Genomic DNA, 14,772 nt, shown 5'->3' on the forward strand with positions numbered 1-14,772 from the left:
TCAATAGACATTATGTATCATTGGTATATATTACCAATAGTAATACTGATAATTTTCACAATCACTTAAAAATAAATCATAGTATATCATAATATTATAAATATTTTATAGAGGCTCCTGAGTGGCTCAGTCAGTTAAGCATCCCACTCTTGATTTTGCCTCAGATCATGATCTCAGGGTCATGAGATCAATCCCTGTGTTGGCCTCTCTCCTGAGCATGAAGCCTGCTTAAAATTCTTTCTCTCTCTCCCTCTGCCCTCCCCCATCTTGCACTCTCTCTCTAAAAAAAAATACAAATTATGCAAACATCTAGTTTTCTTTTTTAAGACATGAACTTAGACATAATGCATACCTGTAAATTTATGAATATGCTTCAGTAATAAATTATTATAAATTATAACTTGAGTAGAAAACAATCACTAGGGCTACTAGTTTCATGAAATACTACTCTGTCTCATGAACTCTACAGAAAAGCCAAGTTAGTTGACAACCAAAATTTCAACAAACATCTTTCATTTTCATGCTTTTCTACAATTTTCATCTTGTCTTCTTTAAATATATCTGAACTCCCTAAATTAGTTTTTTTCTCTTTTGTATGTTTTAAACATTACATATTTTAATTATACTTGTATTATAATTTGTGTTCATATTTAATAATTTTATCAGCGCAGGGCTTAACACAGTATTTGCTCATAATACAGGCTAATAAATAAATAGTTTTTGAATGGTTAAACACACTATTGAGGATATTGTAATAATTAGTTATTGCTCTACCCGAACACTAAGTCACTTAGAACAATAACCATTTATTATTGCTCATGGGTTTACAGGTTAGCTGGGTTCTTCATGCAACTGTGGCAGGTATGTATTGGTAGATAGATTTGCTGCTCTTGACTGGACTGACATATCTTAGATCCTGACTGGACTAACTAAACCTGCTCTGCTTTGGACACATGCCCTCTCATTACCTAGCAGTTAGTATGTGCTTGCACACATAGCGGCTGAGCAGGGTGCAAAAATAACAAATACACATGAGAAGCCTCTTGAGGCTCCGGCTCAGAACTGGCACAATATCATTTCTACATTTTATTTGACACCAAAAATAATAATAATCATAAGGCCCATTCTTTTAATAGTAAATGAACCAAAGTGACATTGAAAGATCATAGATATAGAAAGTGGAATATTTGCAAATAATCTACCACAGGCTAATTCACTGTAGTCTTCTCTGACCTGCTCTTCCTCTAGGAAGCTGACATTATGAATTCCAGCCAAGGAATTCTTGGGCCAACTGGATTTCTTGTGAAGTAACAACATGGAAATGTGGGAAAGAAGTGTGAATTTGTAGGTATCTATTCTTTTACTTCTGTCTTTACTAAGCTGCTGTAGATTGGTTTTGTTCCTTTACCAAGAAACACTGATTTCTTGGTACTCACTTAGAGTTGTATCTACTCTTTCTGAGTTTTGGTAATTGCTTCCTCTCTTTGCCCTTCAAGCCTTTAAATGTAACTAGCTCCAAATTTTTATCAGCCCTTGGATCCTTCTACATCTTTGCTTGTTTTCTTTTAAAAACAAAACAAAAACACTGTTCACACCTTCTTAAATATTCCATGATTTAACTTTCCTCCATTATTTCATTATGTTATCTGTTCCATGCTGAATCCTGATGAAGACAGGTAGAATGTTTATTTCAAACTTAGAGTATTTATTGTATTCAATTGCATTATCTTTAAGAATTAACACATAGTAAAAAATTCAATATGCCAAAAATTTTAAATGTTTAAATGTTTGTTTAGATTTCACAAGTTTCAAAATCACAAAATCCCATAAAAAACACATCTATGTATTGTAATAAGAAAACATTTAATGATTAAGTGAATCAGTAAATGATCAGTGAATTCAAATTCACCAATTTGAATTTTGGCCAGCATCTCCATCTTCCCAAAAATCATTTAAAATAATTTAATTGTGTAGATTTAAAACTTATCTCCACCATTTGCTTTGTGACTGCTGGGAAAGTTACTTTTACTTATCTGTGAAATGAATCTTATGAGATTGTTATGAGAGTTAAATGAAATATTAGATATAAATTTCTTGAAGAATGAAAAATTTTAACTGCTTGTTGAATAATATCTAGTAATATGTGAATGGTAGTAAAAGTAATTGTACTTATGGTAAAAACTAAAAATGCTTCCTATAAAATTTTTGTTTCTATCAAGTTGCGTGACACAAGTTAATCATTCTGTTTTTATAATTTTTTAGATATTTCTAGTATCTCCCTATAAAGAAATATCACTATAATCAAGATCTTTGCACGCAGTTGTTTTATAACTAGATTATTACCCAAAAAAGGAACCAAAGAACTATAATTGCTAGAACAAATGATACAAACTTTAAAAAATGTTTTACACATATATTCTTATTGTTTTCCAGTTTTACTTACCTGTTTAAATTTTTATGACTAAAGTATGAAGACCCTCATTTCTTACAGCAACATACATGTCATAATTTTGAGTCTTTTCTAGTCTTATAGATGGAATAGCATGCGTTATGCTGTCCTAGGTGCTGCAAAGGGATGACTTGAATTAGATGTAGTCCCTGGACCCTAGGAGAGTTCATTTCTTTATCACAGTGATTTTGCATTTTATTTATTTTTTATTTTTTATTATGTTCAGTTAGCCACTGTATAGTACATAATTGGTCCTTGATGCAGTGTTCAGTTATTCATTAGTTAAGTATAACACCAGTACTCATAGAGGCCATGCCTTCCTCAATATCCATCACCCTGTTACCCCCTCTCTCCACCCTCCTCCCTTCTGAAATACCCAGATTGTTTCTTGGGGCCCACAATTTCTTATGGTTAAAAATAGAACTACTCTACAACCCAGCAATTATGCTACTGAGTTTTACCTCTAAGATACAGACATAGTGAAAAGAAGGGGCACACGCACCCCAATGTTCATAGCAGCAATGTCCACAACAGCCAAATTGTGGAAGGAGCTAGATGCTCTTCAACAGATGAATGGATAAAGAAAATGTGGTTCATATATACAATGGAATATTATTCAGCCATCAGAAAGGATGAATTTCCACCATTTCATCAACATGGATGGAATTGAAGGGCGTTATGCTAAGTGAAATAAGTTGAACAGAGAAAGACAATTATCATATGGTTTCACTCATATGTGGAACATAAGCAATAGCACGGAGGATGATAGGGGAAGGGAGAGAAATACAAAAAGGGAGAAATCAGAGAGGGAGTGTTTCATTAAAAAAAAAATAAGTGAGATGTTTTCTATGTAGTTATTAACCAGCTGTGTTTTCTGTATTCTGAAATAATCACTAGCATTTTTGGTCTCTTCATGTACTGTACTTAAAGCATTTGAATACTCCTATTCTAGCTTTTTATTTTTTCTACCTTGGTGTCTATATTTTACATAGTCTTGTACTGTGCTTTGATGCTACATCTGTTCTCCACAACACATGTCCTCACACCATTAAGCCTCTCTGTGTCTGGAATTGTCCTTTTAGAAACCTTCCTCACTATATCAGTACCATACTGCTATATTAAAACCAGTGACAGTCTGTTGTTTTATTTGTTGAATTGTGCTGACACTGTTGTTTTCTTTCTGGGACACTGTTTGTAGTTCATGACAAGAGAAGACGTGTTTCCTTTTTTACCATCTCGTTTCAAATATATAGCCTTTTGTTATTTGCAGTGCAGAACTGTATTTACAACTTCTCTACTCAGAGGAAGGACTGATGTATAACTAGAAGAAGTTTGGCTTCTTTGATTCCTATTTTAAATGTAGGTTCCCACAAACCAGCATGTATCAGAGTGACTTAATGTTTTCTTTAAAAAAGAAATTTTAGGGACTGCAATGGATACAAAGCTAAAACTTGACCATTTTTCCACTATAGAATCATTTATAAAACCAAGAAAGGTTTTACAAAATGTCTACAGATTACTACACGAGAATGCAAAGTCAGGTACATCCATAAATGCTTAAGAAAGAAAGGAAGTTAAGATTATTGAGGTCAGTTTTTCATAAAGATAGATGTGGGCTTGAGCATGGGTTCAGATATGTAATATTTCATATAAGTTATTTTTACACAATAATAGAAGGCAAAGCTTTGTATTCAGACTCAGGAATCTGGTTGGCTTTAGTATTAGCTCACAAATTATCTGTTCATATAGTGTCATTGTTTGCTTTTGTAAAATGAAAATCAATTGTTATAACATTAAAATACTTGAAATGTTTAGGGTGTAATTAAATATAATACTTATTATGTGCTCACTAGGTTCTAACACAAGGCACAGACTTTCACTTAGTATAATTAATTTACAGTAACCTCATGAATTACACATATGTTTAACAGATACAGTGAATGAAGATGTAGGGGATTAAATATCAGTCTAAAAACAATGAATATGAAAAACAATGCGTCCAATTCCAAAATTTAATTTTTTCTCACTGTGGCACATTTCCTAGAAAGTAAAATACTTTTCATAAATTTAGAGAATTTTTTAATAAACTATTCCAAAGTATTGTGTTCTTGAGGGCAAGTCTGGTATAGAATAATAGACATGATGGTGATAATGATACTGATGATAAAGGGCTACAACACTGAGTACCTTGTGTCATATATGCCTTAATATATGCTTTGTATACTTGCCCTCATTAATTTTTAAAACAACCATAATCCAATAGCATCATTATGCCCATTTTATAAGATGAAAAGTTAAGAGCTTATGTATCTTATCCAAAGTCATCCTAGCTTATAAATACTTGAGCCAAAGTTAAGAAGTATGATTATTCACTTTTGACCATTAATTAATACAATTACACATAGTAATTTATCTTAACTATGTATTACTCAAATGTATCTTGAAGACATACCACATGCCCAAAAACATGTCACATGTGTCACTTTCACTAATTTCACCATGTTGTTGGTGTTAATGAGTTCCTGTCAAAATAATAAACAGCTTCTTTATAACGTGGATTCCATCCCAGTCTTTTCTCAGCTCTTTCAAAGGAAGATCAGGGTTTTAGTTACAATGGCAAGTGACAATATCAATATATTCTAGTGAAGAATCCAGGAGATTAAATATTATTCTACAAACACTTACCTCCCCAAATACTGTATTCTTGTCACACTAACATACAGCAATTTAATACTTTGTTACCTCAGTGTTTCCTCTTATTCTTTTCTGTCTTAGTTGTGTTTATCTTTTTTATTGAACTTATTACACTAACTGCTTCCTTCTATGCATTTTTTTCAAAAAATTATTTTTATTACTGCTAAAATTAGGAATGGAAGCCACATCAGACTACATATGTGTCTCAGCTAGTGAACTTCAGTCTGTTGATTGGCTGAGACACATTCTGGTTCTCATTAGAAACCTAGATTGCTGGAAATGTTTCACTGTTATACACCAGAGGAAAAACAGTGGGAGTCTGGTACACTGCAATGAATTCTAAGGCAGACTAATCAATCTAATTCCGTTCAAACCTATTTACCCTGTCCAGGAGATCTGCTAATGAGGAATGCCAGTAACTCCTAGTTCTTGACACAGCTTTCCAAAAGTGAGTTAATGAACCAATTTAAAGGGGACATGCTTGACATTTGCAAATTAGCTTGTTGGGGCAGCTTTGTACTGCATCGAACTGATATGGTTGTCATTAAACTATTCCTTCCTGTGAGATTTTTATACCTCAGTGAACTTCAAAAGAATCTTAATATTAAATAGATTTATGTTATCATCTAGTATTTTTAAAGCTTATTGATTATTTATAATACTGTTTAAACATTTTCAAATGTTAATCCTTCAATCTCCATGATAATGTGTAATTTTTTTGTGATGCTAATTGAAAGCACATGTTTTGCACGAAAGTGTGTTTTGTCAGTAATTATACATAGCTCAATGTTTTCATAAGAAGATACAGAGGGTGGATTTTATGGCTTAGCTATGTAGCTCATGGGAAGAAAAAGGGAAAATACCTCTTTGTTTCTAGGCAACAATGCATAATATGTCTGTTCCTTAAAATCTGTTCCCAAAGGGGGGGAAAAAAAAGAAACCAACAAACACCAATTCGGTTATCTTTTCAAGTTTGTATTTAAATTCCAGTTAGTTAGCATACAGTGTAATATTAGTTTAAGGTATACAATATAGTGATTCAACGCTTCCATGCAGCATCTGATGCTCATCACAAGTACACTACTTTATATAAATCACCCCCAATGAACCTCCCCTTTGGTAACCATCAGTTTGTCCTCTGTAGTTAAGAATCTGTTTCTTGGTTTTCCCCTCTCTCTCTTTATTTCCCTTTTGCTAGTTTTGTTTCTTAAATTCCACATAAGAGTGACATCGTGGTATTTATCTTTCTGTAATTTCGCTTAGTATAATATCCTTTACCAAATCAGATATTTTTAAAAGGTTATAATTTTCTTTAATTGTATATAAGTTAATTTTTAAAAAATAGAGAACATCTACAAAATATTTAATCTATTTATAAAATGTATTTGTTGTGCTAACTCTAGGCTCAGAGCTAAGCATTGGGAATACAATGTGGAAGATAAAAAGATATATTTTCTCTTGGGGTTTAAATCTCTTGGTATCCCAAGAGAAGGTAGACCCTCCAAAAAAGTAACTAACTTCCTTCCTTCCTTCCTTCCTTCTTTTTTGTGTGGGTGAGTACACCAAGTGTTGGTGGTGTCTTTGTCTGTATTGATGAGGTGCACAGGTTAGGTATGCCTACTGACATCATGGACAGACCTCCTAATGGAGTTTGCCTAGTGGTTAGTAGGATTCTTTTCCCTCAGATGCCCTCTGAGAGCCCTGGCTGCCGTTCACCCACCCCTTCCTGTCCTAGTTGTGTGGCACAGCTGAATATTGTGGATGGGGCAAGAGAAACGTGGGTCTTATAGCTGGAGAAACTGTATGTTCACTCTCATGCTGTCACTTTTCCCCATGATAGAGATCATGGGCCAAGAAGGTCTTTCTTGGCACTGAAGGTGTGTTGTCTTGAGGGTGGGGTAATACAAGTAGGTATTAATTGTGTTATGGGGAAACTGTCCCTTCTTTCCTTCTTCAATGCAATAATCCCGGTGTTTTGTTTTTGTTTTTCATTTGTTTGAGTATTTGTGATGTTGTTGTTGTTTTCCTCCCAAAAGTGTGTTGCAACATTTTTGCTGGACTAGTAGACTTTCACAAAGGCTCTCTTATCTGTGGTTGATTGTTAAAATTGCTATTCTTTGGGGATAAGATGTTAGAAAACTCTTGCTCTATTGATTTGCTGATATAACTCTCATCAAGATTGAATTAAATCTCTCAGGAATATGTAAATAGAGTCATATTCAACGAATAAAATTAGATTTAGTCCATAGCATTGTACTACACAGTAAAGCCCCAACACAAGTTTTTTTTTTTTTTTCTAGTTTGTGACTAACATGTTAAGCAGTAAAAGTATCACATTCATTGTATTTCTATAGGAAACAAAATACTATAGTATAGAAAATTGTCTTTCTTTTTTAGGCTTGTCTAACTGTTCTAAGAAGGGAAATAAGTGATTTAGTTTCAACTATGTATATATGTGTGTGTGTGTGGTTGGGGAAAAGAATGTTAAATTTTGGAATTAATTACTAGAAAATATTTAAAAAGGGTAACTGACATTCTCATCTAGAATGATTTAAGAGAAACATGCCTCATGAGAATACAGAGGAGTAGACTAACTTTTCCAGGCTGCTTTAAACATATATATCATATTCGTGCATGCATGCAATATAATTCTTTCTTCACACATATGCATCGATCTTCAAAATAAACTTCAGCATAATAGTAATATTACCTACATAATATAACTGATATAAATAAGTGTGTCTGCATACTAGCAATTAACTCTATGTATATTCCAAGATTTAAAGATCATTATAATCTTTTTAAAAGACTTCCTAGTCTTTTTCAGTCTAGCACTTATTACCATATTGATCACTTACTAGAGGCACAACAGTTTATTGAACTTATTAGAATTTGGGTTCTGTCCAAATTCTAGAGCAATTTTAGAGTTCTGTCTTAACAAGTTTATTTTTAATTATTTATAAGTAGAATGTTAAACATTTTTATTCTGCCCAACTAATTATATCTGTAGTACCAGGTCTATGTCCCTAATTTTGAAATTTTTCCTTATTTACTTTGCATTCCAGTAGTCTAGTTAAAACCTTGGTTTCAGTTTCTTTTCCATAAATATTTTTTAGATCATTTGTTTTCATACTAAAGATTATTAGTGAATATATATATATATACATACACACATAATATTAAATATATATGCACATACTTATATTTTATATGATGCCATGACTACCATAGGATAATTCATTAATAAGTTCTGACTAGTTAATTATGTACCTATTTTCCACATAAGACTCAGCTGATTGAGAAAGGGGATGCAGTGTATTAATCTTAGCATCACCAAGGTTTGGAACAGTGTTATGTTCATAATATGCCCTTAATACATGTTTGTTGTCACTCTCTAAAAGGCATTATTAATGGTTCAGCTTGAAAATATGTATTTCCTGTAGTTAGTCCATAGTAAGGTGCAATTACTAAATAAAGTGTCACTTTTTCATAAATATATGGTAATGAACTCATTTTCAGCTACCTTTTACTCCACTTTGAACACATGCTGCTGAAGAGTAGAGAGGTATATAGGTAGGTAGATAGATTTAGATATAGATATCAAAAAAGAAAGCATTATCATTTCTTAGATTTTAATAAGAACGCTTCTTGTCTTGGTTTTTGGTTCATTTTTCTAGAAATCTAGCAAGTAAGATTGTTATTTCGGATACTTGTTACTTGAATCTCTTTTCATGAACCCCTATTTTATAAACTTTTATAACATATAACATTTTTGAAGTTACTTTAGAAAATCTAGAAAATCATAAGTGATAAAATATAAATATGAATGTGGAATATAAGTATAAGCTTCTTTTTGCACTTCCTTTTAGTCTTCCAGGTAGGTATCTAATAGGTTCTCAAACTTGCATTGTGGAGTCAGATACACCAGATATTTTAAGTATAGTTTATGTTCTATAAATAACTATCTTGTTCTTGAATTTCTATCCCACTAAGGGGAAAGGTTTAGGGGAATTAAAACCTGCCAAATAAGCTATTTCATTTCCTTCAGTCTTTAAAAAAGTTTCTACATCAGAAGGGATGAATACCCAACTTTTGTAGCAACATGGTTGGGACTGGAAGAGATTATGCTGAGTGAAATAAGTCAAGCAGAGAGAGTCAATTATCATATGGTTTCACTTATTTGTGGAGCATAACAAACAGCATGGAGGACATGGGGAGTTAGGAGAAGGAAGTTGGGGGAAATTGGAAGGGGAGGTGAACCATGAGAGACTATGGACTCTGAAGAACAATCTGAGGGGTTTGAAGTGGCCGGGGGGTGGGAGGTTGGGGGATCCAAGTGGTGGGTGTTAGAGAGGGCACGGATTGCATGGAGCACTGGGTTTGGTACAAAAACAATGAATACTGTTATGATGAAAATAAATTTAAAAATGATTAAAAAATTTTCTACTTTAAAACAATGATTATTGGGCGAATTATGATTCTTTTTTTTTAAGATTTTATTTATTTATTTGACAGAGAGAGATCACAAGTAGGCAGAGAGGCAGGCAGAGAGAGAGAGGAGGAAGCAGACTCCCTGCTGAGCAGAGAGCCTGAAGTAGGACTCAATCCCAGGACCTTGAGATCATGACCTGAGCCGAAGGCAGCGGCTTAACCCACTGAGCCACCCAGGCGCCCCATGGGCGAATTATGATTCTTAGAGCTTTTCTTCATCTCATCCCACTCTTCCCATCAACCAAGAGTTTGCTGAGTGCAGCAGAGTACTTTTGGGACGCTAAGCAGAAAGAAACAGTGCATCATATTTCCACGTATGCCCTTGTTTTTATGTCTACCATGTTAGGAAACCATTAATTTCAAGTGGAAAATTCACTAAAGAAAGGCCCAGTTATGAGATCTAGAAGATTTAAATAAGCAGAGAGTAGAGTAGAAATTTATATTGAAAGTAAAGGAAAAAAATACAAAGAGTTGAAAATGACTTTGTTTTGTACTATATAGAGAGATAGAATTTAGGAAATAGCAGTGATTGCTTGAATCATATACTATAGTAGGACAGAGAGTGAGGGCTCATGGTGATATAAGATACATATGAAAAGCAGAGGAAACAGGGTACTATAATCTTAATATTTTTCCATTTACCTTTAATATGATCACCATTCTTTCCCATCTTCTATTTTATAAGTGTCTGAAAGATGCAGATTTGGAAAAATCTCCTGTTGTTGTAAAATAAAGGAAGGAGATTCTTGCTCTATTTCAGTTCTGCTCTCTTAAATCTGTACAGCACACGCAACTTTTTCCAAACCCGCTCTATCTGGCCCTACTACTCAAGATCTTTGTTCTTTCATTTCTAATTTACTATGCTGCATTGCTAAGGGAATAAACCTACAGACATAGAAATGCTGGGAATTAAGTAAGGCCTGCTTCCACAGTATCTGAATTTCACAAACTATAATGGTGCTGTTCACCTGAGAGTTGTCTTATATTTCCAAGATGTAGGAAGAGAAGTCAAGTGACATGTTTTTTGGTCTACCTCATGGTTGCTGTAAAAGACTCAACCTTTAAAATGTTATTGAAACTAATCTAGCCCTCTGGAAATACTTTACATTTGAAAGGCTATCAGTGCTTTCAGAATCTTTAAAATTTTAAGTCAATAAATGATATCAAACATAATAACAAAACAAGCCTAATATTTACAGATCTCTTCTATAAGGACCCTATATTCATTCTTGAATATGAATAAAACAATCCATAAAAATAAAAGTTATCTTACAGCATTCTTGATCCATATATTCAAACAAATGATATGAGAAATTCCTTTTTATAAAGTGTAAAAAATTGTTACTATCTATGGCATATGAAAAGATTTATACCAATTCTTCTAAAATAAAATGTGGCATCTTTTGGACTAGTTAAAAAGAAACCATATTATCAAAATTTGCAAATCTTAAAAAGCTATAAATTTTAATAATTTTCTAGAACCTGTATTAAGGTTGGTTTCTGAACTCAGAATATATCAAAGACATCTCTTTAAACAAAAATTTTAAGTTTTAAAGGAATTTATGTATTGTCTGGAAAGACAAGCTTTGGGAATATATGATAGCAGCCTTTAAATATTTAAAAGGCTGTCATCTGAGACAAGTAGGTGATCAGTTCTCTTTCATTGGAAACTAAAGCAGAAGCTATGTAAAAAGTATGGATATCCTAAGTAGAATACTTAGGTGACTGAACTTGTTGACATTTGTATTTTGTTCTATTTTATGTACTCAAATATTTTTAAAGATAAAATATTCCATTTGTATTTTTGAAAACTAAGCAGAAGATATGGAGATAGCTTATGAGGTTTTTAAGAGTGTTTAGAAAGTACAGAAAAAAAAAAAAGTTAGGTTAACTTTATCCAGGAAAATAATGCCTTCTGTCTTAATTTGTACTTACAAGGCTGTTTCCCAATTACTCAAATGTCCTTTCCTCTCATTTTTCACAAAGACCAACATCTTACAGCTAAGTGAAGAAACTCCCATCCCTGGAGATTCTGCTTATCCAAATTATATTGTTTAATTAATTTTTCCCACTATAAGGGGATTATATGTGACTATGGAAGACCAACATATTAAAATAGAACTGTGTTTATATGAGTCAATGTCCAAGAATTCCTCTGAAAAATTTAAGTTTACTCTGAAAGAACGATGGTGAATAGATTATATCATTATGTGTTTCTCTGTACTTTGACAACATATACTCACTTTAAAGTAATGAAAATAAAGCTTTACAATACATCAGAAAATCACTTTTCTTTTCACAACTATTTTAATATCACTAACTCACATCTCTGCAACAGCTAAAAGGAAATATAACATTACTATTAATTATAAATGTCAAGAAGAGAAGGAGGAGAGTTGGGGGAAGGAAAAGAGACAGGAAGGAGGAGAAAGAAAAAGAAAAGGAAGATGAAGAAGAAAGGGAGGAGGAAGAGGAGGAGGAAGAGGAGATGACTTGTTTTGATACTCTCTCCTATTTGATGCTCTCTACTCAGGGCCTTTATCCTCCTCTTCACTTTAGTATATTCAGTGTGTTTTGTCATCACTATGCTGCACATGTCTATACTTTCATGGTAAAATGAACAGGAAAAATCTGTTTTCTTCATATATTTTTTTACTGCCATCCAAGCATAAGCAAAAATGTACATAAGCGAATGAGCCAAATGATTATATGTTATTAGTGGGTGAAATATATGAAAGCAAATTCTTTGCTATATGTAAGCAGTTTTGTTCTGTTTTTAAAAAATTATATCATCATTAAACTATATCTGGAGCCAACTATTTAGGACACTCACTAAAATTTAGCCAATTACAAGTCAACTCTGATCATTTCTGCAAGAAGCTTTCTAGAATGTTCAAATAGCTTTATGTTTTTAAAAATGATGTGATTTCATCATGATGTTAAAAGAATGTAGTAATTTGACCTCTTTTAATTTTTAATTTTTTTAAAAGATTTTATTTATTTATTTGACAGAGATCACAAGTAGGCAGAGAGGCAGGCAGAGAGAGAGGAGGAAGCATGCCTCCGGCTGAGCAGAGAGCCAGATCGAAGGCAGAGGCTTTAACCCACTGAGGCACCCAGGCACCCCTGACATCTTTTAAATGATTACCTTTGAACTAGGCTTTTATTATATTTGATAGCATTCTGAACTCTCTACGATGAGGTAATTGATCTCATTGTTTTTAGGTGCCAATTTGAAGATACATAATTTGCTTGTCATTTATCACACTTCATAATTACCATAGATGATGACTACAGCTTTAATGTAGTTCTGTTTTGATTAGTGTAATGTCATTTTCAAGTTTCATTATCTATAGAGGATAGAAGAATTGTGTCTCTATGCCTGTCAAGATTTATACTTTACATGAAGAGTAAATTCATTTCAAAGGGTCTATTAAAACAAATTTCATAATCATCCTTGCTTAAGTAAAATGAGCTGCTATTCTGAAAAATTATGCTTATGATAATAAGAATCCTTAACTGGATTGTTTAAAGGGCTAGCAGGTCATAATTTCACTAGTTTGTGAATACAAAACCTGGAAAAACAAACTAAGTGTATATCACTTCCCCTTATCTGTAACCACAGAACCATCTTCACTAGTATTTGTTGTTCTGTATTTGGCTCCCAGTCTTCATGAAAGCATCATGCAATAGTTGAATTCACGTACTCAGATGTAGATTGTATTTTTAATTCTTCCACTTACTAACATTTTTCTTAGAAAACTTATTTTCTGATTCCCAGTTTCTTATGAATATAATGGAGATAATGACATTAAGATCTCAGGGTTACCATGAGGTGATCCATGTGAAAACACAACACATTATCTGATCTAATAGAGATTCAATATATGTTGTCTTTTCTCTACTCTACAATTATATTAAGCTATTTCTTTGACATTATGACTGATTATTGTTTTATATCTTTATTTTCTATTGAAGCTGTTTAAATTTTCACAGCATTTCTATTAATTAGGATGAACTAGCAATAGATTATGTGGTTTGGGAAGAAATAGTCTCTACCTTTCTTTTTACTCTGCCGATATGCATGGAATACATACACATGTTGCATATTGTAACATTCTCACTTTAGTTCAGAAGGAAGATTATTTTATTAGGAGATTAGTTGGTAGACAGTGCTAGTTACCTACTTAATATCTTTTACCTCTTACTCACTAACATTCATTCATTTGGATAAGCACCAATATCTCAACTAAAAATATTTTGTTTTCTGACTTAATTTTGAAACTTTTGAAATATTCTTGTCTCATTCTATATATTCAGTATCCAAATTATGTCATATATGGCCATTCTGGTTCAGTTATCTGGAACTTTTTTTTTTTTTTTAAGCTTCTTATACCTTAGTACTACCTTTCTTTGACTCACTGAAGAGCCTTTCTCCCTCCTTTCAATCTGCTAGAACTAACCTCTTCTTTCAATTCCCAAATATTCAAAGGCATTTCTCAAAAAGTGTCAATCATTGTAACAGACCTACTTTTTTTAATTTTACATGTCATGAATGAATTGATGGAAGAGTACAGCTTCAAATAAATATGTTTTCCCATAGTTAACTTTCAGATAACTGTGATTCATGGTTATAAATGGTATAGCTTTTTTGCTATAGTCATCTTGGCTTCTTCATGTCTGGAATTTTCTCATATGTATGATTGTTGTTCCTTTGTGGTTACACTACCAACTACTTTTAAAATATAGGTGGATTTCTAATTACTATTTTGATGATATCACTTCTTTATTTAGAATTATGTAATGGCAATCTGTTATGGGTAATAAAAATAAACTGGATAGATTCAAATAGTCCATACTAATTGTCCTTCATATTTAAAGCTGTTCACTGTGGACTTATTAAGTACTTGGCATCTTATTTATTTAATCCTTACAAAATTCCATAGGCAATAACTATTATTATCCTTGTTTTAAAGTCACAGATACAGAGGATGGCACAACTTAGAAAATATGCCTTGTAAATAGCTTACATTGAATGTAAGTGCTTATCCTTATAACTATAAACCAGGTACTCATCATTCTTCTACTTTTTCTAAAAGTTATATGCATATTTATGACCAGAAAGTGATGTCCTTGAA

At 32.7% G+C, this 14,772-nt stretch overlaps 1 long non-coding RNA gene across 1 annotated transcript in view; it reads left to right on the forward strand.

Moving 5' to 3' along the window:
- The first annotated feature begins 1,255 nt into the window (after positions 1–1,255).
- The window catches only part of LOC132012180 (uncharacterized), a 303,469-nt gene continuing 289,952 nt past the window's right edge, over positions 1,256–14,772 (forward strand). Inside the window, exon 1 of the long non-coding RNA XR_009402545.1 lies at positions 1,256–1,344. This is a non-coding gene — a long non-coding RNA (uncharacterized LOC132012180). The remainder of the gene's footprint in view (positions 1,345–14,772) is intronic.

The sequence above is a fragment of the Mustela nigripes genome, chromosome 1 (assembly GCF_022355385.1).
Source record: "Mustela nigripes isolate SB6536 chromosome 1, MUSNIG.SB6536, whole genome shotgun sequence".
NCBI classification, from domain to species: domain Eukaryota; kingdom Metazoa; phylum Chordata; class Mammalia; order Carnivora; family Mustelidae; genus Mustela; species Mustela nigripes.